Genomic DNA, 11,843 nt, shown 5'->3' on the forward strand with positions numbered 1-11,843 from the left:
TTTTTCTAGCACCCAAATCTGTAGTATAATGTGAGAAAACAGCATTACAAGAATGTGTTAAGAAGTGGACTTGGAAGAGATATAGTCCTGGAGAGAAATAATTATCTTCTGAGATATTGTGCAAAAACTGGGAGAGAATAAGGAAGAAATGGCTGACCTCCCTCTCCCGTGTCCTCTGCTCTCCCACTAGTAACTTTCATAGCCTCAGTACAACAGGAAGCCCTCTTATGACATAGCTCACAGAGCTCATTATTCAAGACCTCCCAGCAAGGCAAGAAGAGATGGATAATATGTATCTAAAGCAGCCCACATACTTTTATTGTCATATGCAAATTACAGTAAATGGTGTTTAAAATTCTAAACAGATGATAAACTGTATATTCTCATTTTTGTGTGTGTGTGTGTTTAATACTAACACACATAATATAAAATGAGTATGACTGACAATATTTTGTGACTCTTGGTAGTTGAAGCCTCAACCCAAACTGTTATGTACCTCACATAACTGTAAATAATATTTACATGCACCAAGGCTCTAAATTTCTATGACTATAGAAACATCTTCACTGATGTGAACGTTTTTTTTTTTTTTTGCTTTAGTGTCTCATTTTACAATGTCTGATATTTTTCTATCTAAAACAAATGAATTCTCATTTGATAAAAATAAATGCTTCATTTGCCACTACATTAACATAGGTTGAAAAAAGTTCTTTATGGCTATTTTCTGTTACTGTTTCTGCATCAGGCATTATTTCTTCTTTCACCCCAGTGTGACAGCAACCAATATGCTCTAGGAATGTAATATGTTTTATAGTTTTATTTTTCTAAATTTAACTCTTGGAAGTTACTATTTTACATAGAATTGTATTGGTTACAGGGAAATAAGAGGTAGTACATTTAGGGAAGTTACATTAGCCCCAGATAGATAGAGCATCCCACCAAATGTACAACTATCCTGTGCTGAATCTTGCTAACTATATTTTTAGGGTGTGTTTTAAACATTATAGTGTAATGCACCAGTTTGAGTATAATTGAATGTTGGAAAAGGCAAGAAGAAAAAAACCTTTCAACGTTAAAATGTTGTAAATACAGTTTTTCACTGAGACAAGAAAATTAAAATGTAGACATTTAACAGATTGGTTTCTATCCCTGAAAATGATGATCCTGGGTATAAGATAGTTGATAAAGAAGCATATTATAAATGTCTGTGTGATATAAATAGGAACACTTTGATTATTTAGACTTGTTGACATAGTTGTTAATCCTCCAGATTTGTTCTTCTTTTGAAATATGGATTGGCTATTCTAGGACCTTTGCTTTTACATATGAATTTTTGAATCAGCTTTTCAATTTCTTCAAAAATTTCTTCTGGGATTTTGATGGAAACGTGTGGACTATAAAGATAAATTTGAGAAGAACTGACATCTTAACAATATCATGTCTTCTGAACTAGGAACAATATATATCTGTCCAATTATTTAGGTCTTTATTTTTTTTAGTAATGTTCAGATATTTTACAATGTGAAAACTGACATAATTAGTTTAATCTATCAAATAGTTATTGTTTTCTATTTGTCTCGTCTGCTGTTTGTTTCCCTTTTCCTCTTTCTTTGCTGTTTTGGGATTGAGTGATGCTTACAATTACCTTTTGTCTTCCTGAAATCTCATTATTTATAACTCTTTGTTTTGTAATTTTAGTGGTTGCTTTAGTGTTTATATTACATATCTTTAATTTATCACAGTTTTCCTTTGAAGTATGATATTATACCACATGTCTATAGTATAAGAAAAGTTCAATATTTTACTTCAGTTATTCTCATCTTGGCCTTCGTGTTATTTTTGTCATACAATTTACATTTAATTATGTTGTCTTTAATCTATACCTTGATAGATTAGACTCAACATGATGGACATGCTTACATAGGCATAAATAATATCAGCTTAATATTAATGACACTATATTCTTATTGTTTTTATTTAAAGTCAATTGTTCTTTAAAGAAATTTAGATAATAAGAAAGAGTCTATATATTTAACCTTGTAGTTACCATTTTCGATATTTTACTTCAGAATTTCCATCTAGCATCATTTTCCCACTGTTGTAGTCAGTCTCCAAGTTTGCCCCCTTAATCTCCAATTTCTGGGGTTCATATCCTCTTGTGTTCCTTTCCCATCTTGTACATCAACTGTGTGAGAGAGCCTGAGCCAGTACTGTGCAGATAATCTACTCATAGCTTCCTCACCTTAGGAAAGTTTGTGAATTAATTAATATTTCTTGTTTTAAACTGCTAGATTTTGGCATAAATTTCTATGATGTAGTAGATAACTAGTAAAGATTTTGGTGCCTGTAAGTGGAGTGCTATAACTTTGAAGTGGTTTTGGAACTGGTTATTTATATCAGTGAAGGTCTAAAGTGCCTTGAAGAGAATAAGGCAAATGTTATTTAAAACTGTAGGAATTCTTGTGATGTACTAGCAGAAAGTTAAGCAACTTATATGGAAGTTAGAAAATTGTCTAACAAACTGAGTACATAAGCTAAGGAGATTTCTAGAGTATTTGAAGAGCCACCTAATCTTTATATGCTTATTGTAAGAAAATTGTGAGAGGAGAGTGAAGGAAGAATGGTTAATTTTTTTAAAGAAAGCAAAGATTTCGTGATTTTGAAAATCTCCAGCCTATCTGGCTGCCAAATGGTACAAAACTAATTAATGGCTTCTGAGGAAGGATCAAAGCCAGGACACTGCAATGAGGAAATGATAATTCTGAAGGCATGCTTATAAAATATTTCGTTCAAACCTCAGAACCATCAACATTGGTGCCTCAGAATGCTATAATTAGAAAAACATTCTCCAAAACTATTAAGGGTGTGTTTTACATATATTCTCAATCAAATATTAGGACTCCTAGGAAAATTGAGTGTTGTTTTTCAGCAGAGACCCATCTAAGGTTAAGCCTTTCTTACCTCACAGAGATTAGTTGGTGTAGCTTTTGTCGAATTGAGTGGACTTCAATAAGATTCACAGAAGACTCACAAAGAATTATATATGAAAAAGCATTGCCAGCTTGAACTGAAAGGGACACAGCCCATTCACAATGAAAAGAGGCCTTTGTACCACTCCTGCCCTCTATCTCTTCCCTCCTCCCCGTTCTACTATTAGGAAGCAGGCTGAAAAACATTACTCAGCTACAAACATGTGCTACCTTCATGTAAAAGGAAGGAATACCGAGAAGGCAGAAATAACAGCCGAGATGGCAGAGGTAAGAGCCATAGAGAATTTTTTCAGGCCTTTAGAACTAATCAAGGTACTTCCAACATCTGCCTAACTGTATTTCAAGGTTCTACGTTGTGTCTCCCGTTTTACTCTCTTTTGAACATATATGTCTTTAGTGGATTTCCTATGCATATTCCACCATTATATATTGCGTGAATGAGGGTCAAATAACTTAAATTTCACAGGTTAAGAGAAACCAGACCTGAGGACTGTGCTATAGGAACTAAACCCAGGGAGCTTAATTCAGACTTAGACCTAATTTAGATGATAGGATTCTGATTTTGAGGTGACTTGTTAATGAGATGAGATTTTGTGAGCCTTGGGAAGGTGGACATATATTTAGCAGATGGCAGGTACATTAATCTTTGGAGCCAGAGGGCAGACTGCGGTAGCTAGCCTGAAATAAACCTCAACGATTCCCACATTCTGATCATCGTAACCGTGTGTAGTCTCCTAACACATTGTATCAGGGTTTGCCTGTGAGACCAGTAACATCATACAGCAGAAGTGATGGATTCTGCTTCCAAGATTAGGTCAAAAAAGACTGTAGTTTCCATAATGAGATTCTCTCTCTCTTTCTGTGTGTGTGTGTGTGTGTGTGTGTGTGTGTGTGTGTGTGTGTGTTTCTGATCACTTGTTCTGTGGGAAGCCACCTGCCATGTCATGAGGACATCTAGGCACCTTGGTAGAAATTCTCAAGCCCCAACTGAGTACTGAAATAACCAAAGCCCCAGCTGACAAAGTGACTGAATATATGTGAAAGGCCCTGTACTAGAACCACCCAGCTAAGCCATTCTTGTACTCACAAATCTCAGAAATTATGTGAGATAAATGCTTTTGGTTGTAAGTGGCTAAGTTGTGGGATAATGTGTTAATGCATGAATAGATATCTATTAATACATATTCTGCCTGAAATTTCTGTTAATATTTCTGTAATGCACATGTGCTGGTGATGAGCACTTTCAGCTTTTATATTTCTGAAAAATCTTTATTTCACATTTATTATAAAAGCATTTTTTTGCTAAGTATAGAATTTTAAGTGAACAGTATTTTTTATTTCAATATTTTAAAGATGTTGATTTCCTTTTTTCTCTTCTGTATTTGTTTTTACTAAGAAATTTGCTATCATCTTTAATCTTTTTTCCTCTGCACATAATGTGCTTTTATTTTCCCCTCTGCTGGCTCTAATTTTTTCTCTTACATAATTGAATTTGAGCAATTTTATTATTGTAGTAGTCACCCTCTAATATAAGCACAAGGATCTTTACCTCCTGGTATTTAAGTGTTTGGTAATCTCCTTTCTTTTAAAGTGTGGTTGGGAGTTGTGACTTGATTTTAATCAATAGAATATGACAAACATGATAGGATATCATCTTTATGATTAGGTTACATAAAGTAATGACTTCTGTCCTTGTAGTGAATTTCTCCTTTGCTGGCTTTGATGAAGCAAGTTACCATGTTGGGGAACATGCCTGTTTATACTTGTTTGAAAGACAGAAATTTAAAATTTAACTTATTGGGTAATGGATATTTTTCAGTTCCTATATATTATTGAGTTTTGTACTGAGATGTCATTAAATTACTCTAAAGTAGTTTGATCTTTTTGGTCATGTTTTTAAATTATGTTAAGATTCACAATAGTAGGTTTTGGAGCCAATTATGCTCTACTCTAAGGTAAAACTCTTCTGAATCCTCTACGTGATGACCCGTGAATCAAGGCTTTTTCCAGGAACTCATAAGGGAATTGAGTACTGTCCTCTCTAATATATTCTAGACATTCTTTCCATGAATTATGTAGTTACCTTACCTATATGTTCTGGACAGTATTCTGCTGAATAGTTGAAAAAGACCCTTCACAGTTTTCCAGTATTCCCTCTTCATGCAAGTTTCCCCTCTCTGGTATGTGGTCCAATGAATTCATATCATCTTGATGTTATTGAATATTCAGTCAGTCTTCTCAACTCAAGAAGTTCAAGAACTTCATCTGCATTATCTTTCCCTGCACCACCACTTGCAAATGCTCTTGAGGCAGTAATTTTGCCAATAGAAGGACCCACATCTCTTGTTTTCTATCTATCAGATATCATTGTCTTCCATTGTCTGATGTTCAGTGTCTTGAAAAGTGTTGTTTACATATCATTTTTATTTGTTTCAGTTGGAAAGATAAATGTTTCTACCATTTTGGTCAAAAGCAGAAGTCCCTAAATATTATCTCTTAAAATTTGTATTTTCCAGTTGCTTCCTGCTAGAATATAAAGACATACTTTTTTTTTTTTTGTAGGTTGACCTTTTGTCCTGTAATCTTCCAAAATTCATATCTAATAGTTGCTTCTGACTTTAGGCAAAAACCCTTCCTTATTTCATTACTAAATAAATGTTACCTGTAGGCGTTTTCACAGATGCTTTCTATGAGGTTGAGTAAGTTATTTTCCCTTCCTAGTTTTCTGAGAGTTTGTAGCATTTTGGGGGGGTGGTGTACTATTTGAGCATTTTTCTGTACCTTTGAGATCATAAGGCCTTTGTCCTTTAACCTATTAATATTGTGAATTACATTGATTTTCAAATATTAAACAAATCTTTCATTCCTTGGAAATATGTCCCAATTTTAAAAGTTGTATTATCACTTCTAAATAGGATTCCACTTTCTAATATATTGTAAAGAATTTTAGCATATATTTTCATAAGAGATATTGGTCAGTGATTTTTCCTTTCTCTATTCCAGGGGTCCCCAAATCCGGTACCAGTTCATGGTCTGTTAGGAACCGTGCCGCACAGCAGAAGGTGAGTGCCAGGTGAGAGAGCGAAGCTTCATCTATATTTACAGCAGCTCCCCATCACTCTCATTACCGCCTGAGCTCCGCCTCCTGTCAGATCAGTGGCGGCATTAGATTCTCATAGAAGCACGGACCCTACTGTGAACTGCGCATGTGAGGGATCTAGGTTGCGAGCTCCTTATGAGAATCTAATCCCTGATAATTTGAGGTGGAGCTGAGGTAGTGATGCTAGCACTGGGGAGTGGCTGCAAATACAGATTATCATTAGCAGAGAAGTTTGACTGCACAGAGACCATAATAAATCAATTGTTTGCAGACTCATAGCAAAACCCTTTCAGTGAGTGGCAAGTGACAATTAAGCTGCATCTAGTGGCCAGATTTATAGTGGCAAGTGAGTTGATGTACTTCAATTGTACTGAATCTGGCGGCAGGCTTTAAGTCAGAATCCTACACTTATTTTAGTCCGTGCGTGGCACGCCCATTATTTTATTTAGCACTTCCCTCCACGCCTCTTTCCCGCACTGCGCACTTGTCTCAGTCACAGTTTTGGTAAGACCATAAGCTAACCCTAGCCAAAATAAGTAAAAAAACAAACGTTGCGGAGAGCTTTTGAAAAGGGGGAAAGACCCAATGATGAGACAACAGGAGACTCTAAGACTGCCAACAAAGGAAAGCTGCATTTAAAAGAAAATACCAAGAGTCCTACTTAAATTACGGGTTCAATGAAACAGGTGATCCACATTCTCCAAGCCTGCTTTGTATAATATGTGGTGACTGGCTATCCAATGAAGCCATGAAACCTTCAAAACTGCTTTGCCACATGGAGACCAAGCACCCTGCATTAAAAGACAAGACTCTGTAGTTTCTCAAAAGAAAAATAAATGTGAACAGGAAGAACAGAAGCAATTATTGAAGGCCACCACTTCATCAAATGTGTCTGCATTGAGAGTATAATTCTTAGTCACCAATCGCATTGCTAAAGCTAAGAAGCCCTTTACTGTTGGTGAAGAGTTGATACTGCCTGTTGCTAAGGAAACGTGTTGTGAACTTTTAGAGGAGGTTGCAGTTCAAAAGGTGGCACATATTCTTCTTTCGGCTAGCACCATAGCTAAATGAATTGATGAAATAGCAGAGGATATTGAGACACAATTGTTAGAGAGTATTAATGAGTCACCATGATATGCAATCCAGGTTGATGGGTTTATTGATGTTGACAACAAGGCAACAATGCCCGTTTTTGTGTGATTTTTTCAGGAGGATGTGCATGCAGATATGTTATGTGCACTTTTGTTGCCAATGAACACCACAGCTGTAGAACTATTCAAGTCTTTGAATGATTACATATCAGGAAAACTGAATTGGTCATTTTGTGTCAGTATATGCATGGACGGAGTGACTGCCATGACTGGACAGGTTTCTGGTTTCACTACTTGGGTCAAAGAGGTCGCTTCTAAATGTGAGTCTATGCACTGTGTCATCCATAGAGAAATGCTGGCTAGACAAAAAGTGTCGCCTGAACTTAACAACGTTTGGCAGGATGTGATTAATATTATCAACCACATTAAAGACAAGTCTGTTTGTGCAGCTCTGTGAGGAGATGGATGCAGAGGACACATGTCTTCTCTTATACACAGAAGTGAGATGGCTTTCTAAAGGTAGATCACCAGCCAGAGTTTTTGAGTTATGAGAGCCACTCCAGAGATTTCTTTTAGAAAAACAGTCAACACTGGCAGCACATTTCAGTGACACAGAATGTGTCTCAAAACTTGCTTGTGACATATTCAACCTGCTCAATGAACTCAATATGTCACTTCAGGGGAGAACGCCAACTTGTTCAAGTTGGCAGATAAAGTAGCTGCATTCAAAGCCAAACTGGAATTATGGGGGCCATGAGTGAACATTGGGATTTTTGACATGTTTCAAACATTAGCAGAGATTTCAAAAGAGACTGAGCCAGAGCCTTCTTTCTCCCAGCTGGTGCATGATTACCTATCTCAGCTTTCAAAAGAGTTTGAGAATTACTTCCCAACCACAAAAGACCCCCAAACTGGGAAGGAATGGATCCGCGACCAATTGGTGAATAAGCCAGGTGAATCGACTTTGTCCATACTAGAAGAGGACCAACCGCTTGAGATCGCAAATGATGGTGGTCTTAAAAGTACGTTTGAGACAACTTCAAATCTCCATATGTTCTGGTTTAAAGTCAAGGCAGAATATCCTGAGATTGCCACAAAAGCACTGAAAAGCCTGCTTCCATTTCCAAAATCCTATCTTTGTGAAGCAGGGTTTCCTACAGTGACAGCAACCAAAACAGGATTATGGAGTAGACAGGACATAAACAACACACTTTGGTGTCACTGTCTCCCATCACCCCCAGATGGGACCATCTATTTGAAGAAAAACAAGCTCAGGTCTCTCACCAATTCTGCATTATGGTGAGTTGTATAATTATTTCATTATATATTACAATGTAATAATAATAGAAATAAAGTGAACAATAAATGTAATGTGCTTGAATGATCCTGCAACCCTCCCCTCCCCGGTCTGTGGAAAAATTGTCTTCCATGAAACCGGTCCCTGGTGCTAAAAATTTGGGGACCGCTGCTCTATCCTTTGCAATATTTGGCATTTTTTGTCCTCACTGATCAAGTTGGAAAGAGTTTTCATTTATAAGCTTTAATAAGTATTGCATAGTGAAAAAGACATCCTATTTTCCATAATCTTGCATGTCTTTTGATTCAGTCGTCAATAGCAAATTCTCAAATTTGTTAATTTATGTTTTGTATTGTATTATTAGGAAAATATAAGTCTCTTGATCAGGGCCTTCATTAGGAAAAGGGATCTAAATATAATTTATATATTTTTGCTTTTTATTATATCTATAACTTTATTAATTTGTTTGTTTGTTTATTTATTTATTTATTTATTTATTTATTTATTTATTTATTTTTGCCTGCGTTGGGTCTTCGTTGCTGCGTGCGGACTTTCTCTAGTTGCAGGGAACGGGGGCTACTCTTTGTTGCGGTGTGCGGGCTTCTCATTGCAGTGGCTTCTCTTGTGGAGGCGCATGGGCTTCAGTAGCTGTGTCTCTAGGCGCATGGGCTTCAGTAGCTGTGGCTCACAGGCTCTAGAGCACAGGCTCAGTAGTTGCTCCGTGACATGTTGGATCTTCCCGGACCAGGGCTCAACCCCTTGAGCCCTGCATTGGCAGGCAGATTCTTAACCACTGCACCACCAGGGAAGTACTATTGCTTTTCATTTTTATTGAAACGTTATATTTGCTTGTATTTATGGTAATAATAGTGGAATTTCCTTAATTACCTGATAAAACATTTTTGTAATTACATAAATTTAATTATATAAGTACATCTTAAAATATATTAAATAACTAATATTTTTCATGGCATGCAGAAAATACACAATTAGTGAGAGTGGCACATAGATGGTAGAAGTTTGAGAAATACTGCCTTAGTGAAGAGCAACTTTATACTAACTTTCAAATTAAACATATTGATGTGGGAAATGAGAGTTACAGAGGATAATTTGTTCAAATCATAAAGCAAGCAAGTTACTGACAAACATTAGATTTAAATTTAGTTTTTCCTCCTTTAGAGCGTAAACTGTTAACTGATACTTTATTTATCTCTCAAGTTCCTTTGCTAGAAAGTTATCACATCCATAGCTTTATCATAGAAATTCACCAGCTATTCTCAGAAGTGGTGCATTTCAGTAAACAAGGTTGAAAACTTCATTGTTCTTAAGTTGTACTGAAAAGTGTATAACTGCAAAATGTTTGTACCTATATGTTGACCATGAAAATCTATCTAGACTTTAAAAAATTATGTACTTAATCACTTATTTTTGCCATATAACTGATGGATAGACTCATACAGTTTGCTTTCTGAAACATCTATATGAGGAATTTTGATTTTTTTTTTTTATTTTATTCAAAACAACCTTTAGAATAATTGACTAAAATATAGTCCTATTAGGAGAAGCATTTGACATTGGCACTCTTTGAATAGCCTTTTGGTAACATATGTTTTCCAAGTTGGCAGAATTAATACTAAATATATAATAATTCTTCTGCTAACAATAGAGGAAATATGCATTTTCAAAAAAATCAAATATTTTGTTAAAATATTTTGAATCAATAAAGTTCATACTTGGGTTTTAATTGCTTGACTTTTCTATTCAACATGTTAAAATTTTATGAATCCCATACTGCAGATTTTTACAGAATTCTAAATTCAGGTTATTTTATTTTAAAATAGTGAATAAAATATATATCCCTTATTCTTGCTATGTTGATGTAATCATTTACCTTTCCTTTAGGTAAGTGTGCAATTCTTCTGGACTTGACTGGAGTGAATGGTCAAACTGGAAACCATTTACCACCTTTTGCATAGAGAAATTTCTAATCATGTTATTGTGCAATAAGTGGATTCTGCAATGAAGTTTGGAAGTCAAGATCCAATTTAAGAAAAACTGCCAAATCATCATAACAACTGGAGTCATTGAAAACTGCAATCTACAAGCTAGCATGATAGAACAGAAGTTTATTACTTCAGCCTGTGAGACAATCTGTCCCTGAAGATTTTGGTTTGCATCCTGAAACCACTCTTTATTCTGACTTCTTAATTGTTTCAAGCCACAGGTTTCTTAGAGTTGATGGGAAATATAATGAGATTGTAAAGTGAGAACATATTTGACAATTCTCCAAAAATCAAATAAGGAAAACCCATTGATTATTGACAGTCAGTCAAAAAAAAAAAAAAAAAAAAAAAAAGCCCTTTTAGTTCTGGAAAAAATGTTATTACAAAAATATATTAAAATCATATATCATTATATACCCTTCCATTAATTTCTGAAATTTACTAGTTATCTCTTTTATAAGGGCATATATTACTTGAGCATTGTGCAGCACTCCCTTAGTGGCCTATATAATGGTTTATCCAGGAAGAAATCTGAGCCATGCATGATCTGGTGGCTGATGAGTCCTTCAAGGCTCATATCAAGAAATTGGGCTTTAGCTTTCAGGGCTTCCTCAGATCCTGGCAGAAAAGGCCACTTGCAAGGCAACCTACAGTCCCCATAGGAATCTGGAAAATTGGAGTTTAGTTCTTGGAGGTGTCAATCAGGAAAAATTGGAAACATCAATTTGGAGGGATGCAGTTATATTGAAGGAAACTGAAAGAATTGAAAATTTGGAAAGGGTTGATAATTTGGACAAGATAAGAGAATCCAGAATCCAATTTGCAGGGCTTTGCCAAAATTTCCTTCCCCAAGAAGGGTGCATTTTAGATTATTCATGGTTTTCTACTGAAACAAAATTTCTCGCTACAGTTACTACTCTACAATTTTGTTAAAAATATTTTCAAATAAATTGTATTTTTCTTCATAAAATAAGGCTGATCTTATCCAATTCAGCCTGATTATTTATATAGGTATAGAAAGAATTATATTGGCCTTGTTCAGTTTTCTGTGCTAAAGATGTCTTCATAAGGAATCTAAGGAATTTCTGAGGCTAAGAAGTAAAGCCAAGAACTCAACCAGGACATTTCACCTATATTATCTATAAATTTGGGTGAATTCCTCTCTTCTTAAGGTCCTTAAAATATCTTAAGATTCCTGGGTCTAGTAGAAATTGACCTCCCTTATTCACCTGTATGTTTGGGACACACGAACAGTGTAGTCAGGTACGAGGTCAGTTTTCCCAAAAGGCTTTGTAAGCATTGACTCCATGAAGTCAAGCTTAGTTCCTTAAAAGTATCTAGTTATATCTATTAAATTAGCAT

At 35.5% G+C, this 11,843-nt stretch overlaps 1 pseudogene; it reads left to right on the forward strand.

Moving 5' to 3' along the window:
• LOC114236324 (sperm-egg fusion protein Juno-like) overlaps window positions 1–7,638 on the forward strand; it is a 23,803-nt pseudogene extending 16,165 nt beyond the window's left edge.
• The last annotated feature ends 4,205 nt before the right edge of the window (window positions 7,639–11,843 follow it).

Source organism: Balaenoptera acutorostrata, chromosome 18 (assembly GCF_949987535.1).
Source record: "Balaenoptera acutorostrata chromosome 18, mBalAcu1.1, whole genome shotgun sequence".
Taxonomy (NCBI): Eukaryota; Metazoa; Chordata; class Mammalia; order Artiodactyla; family Balaenopteridae; genus Balaenoptera; species Balaenoptera acutorostrata.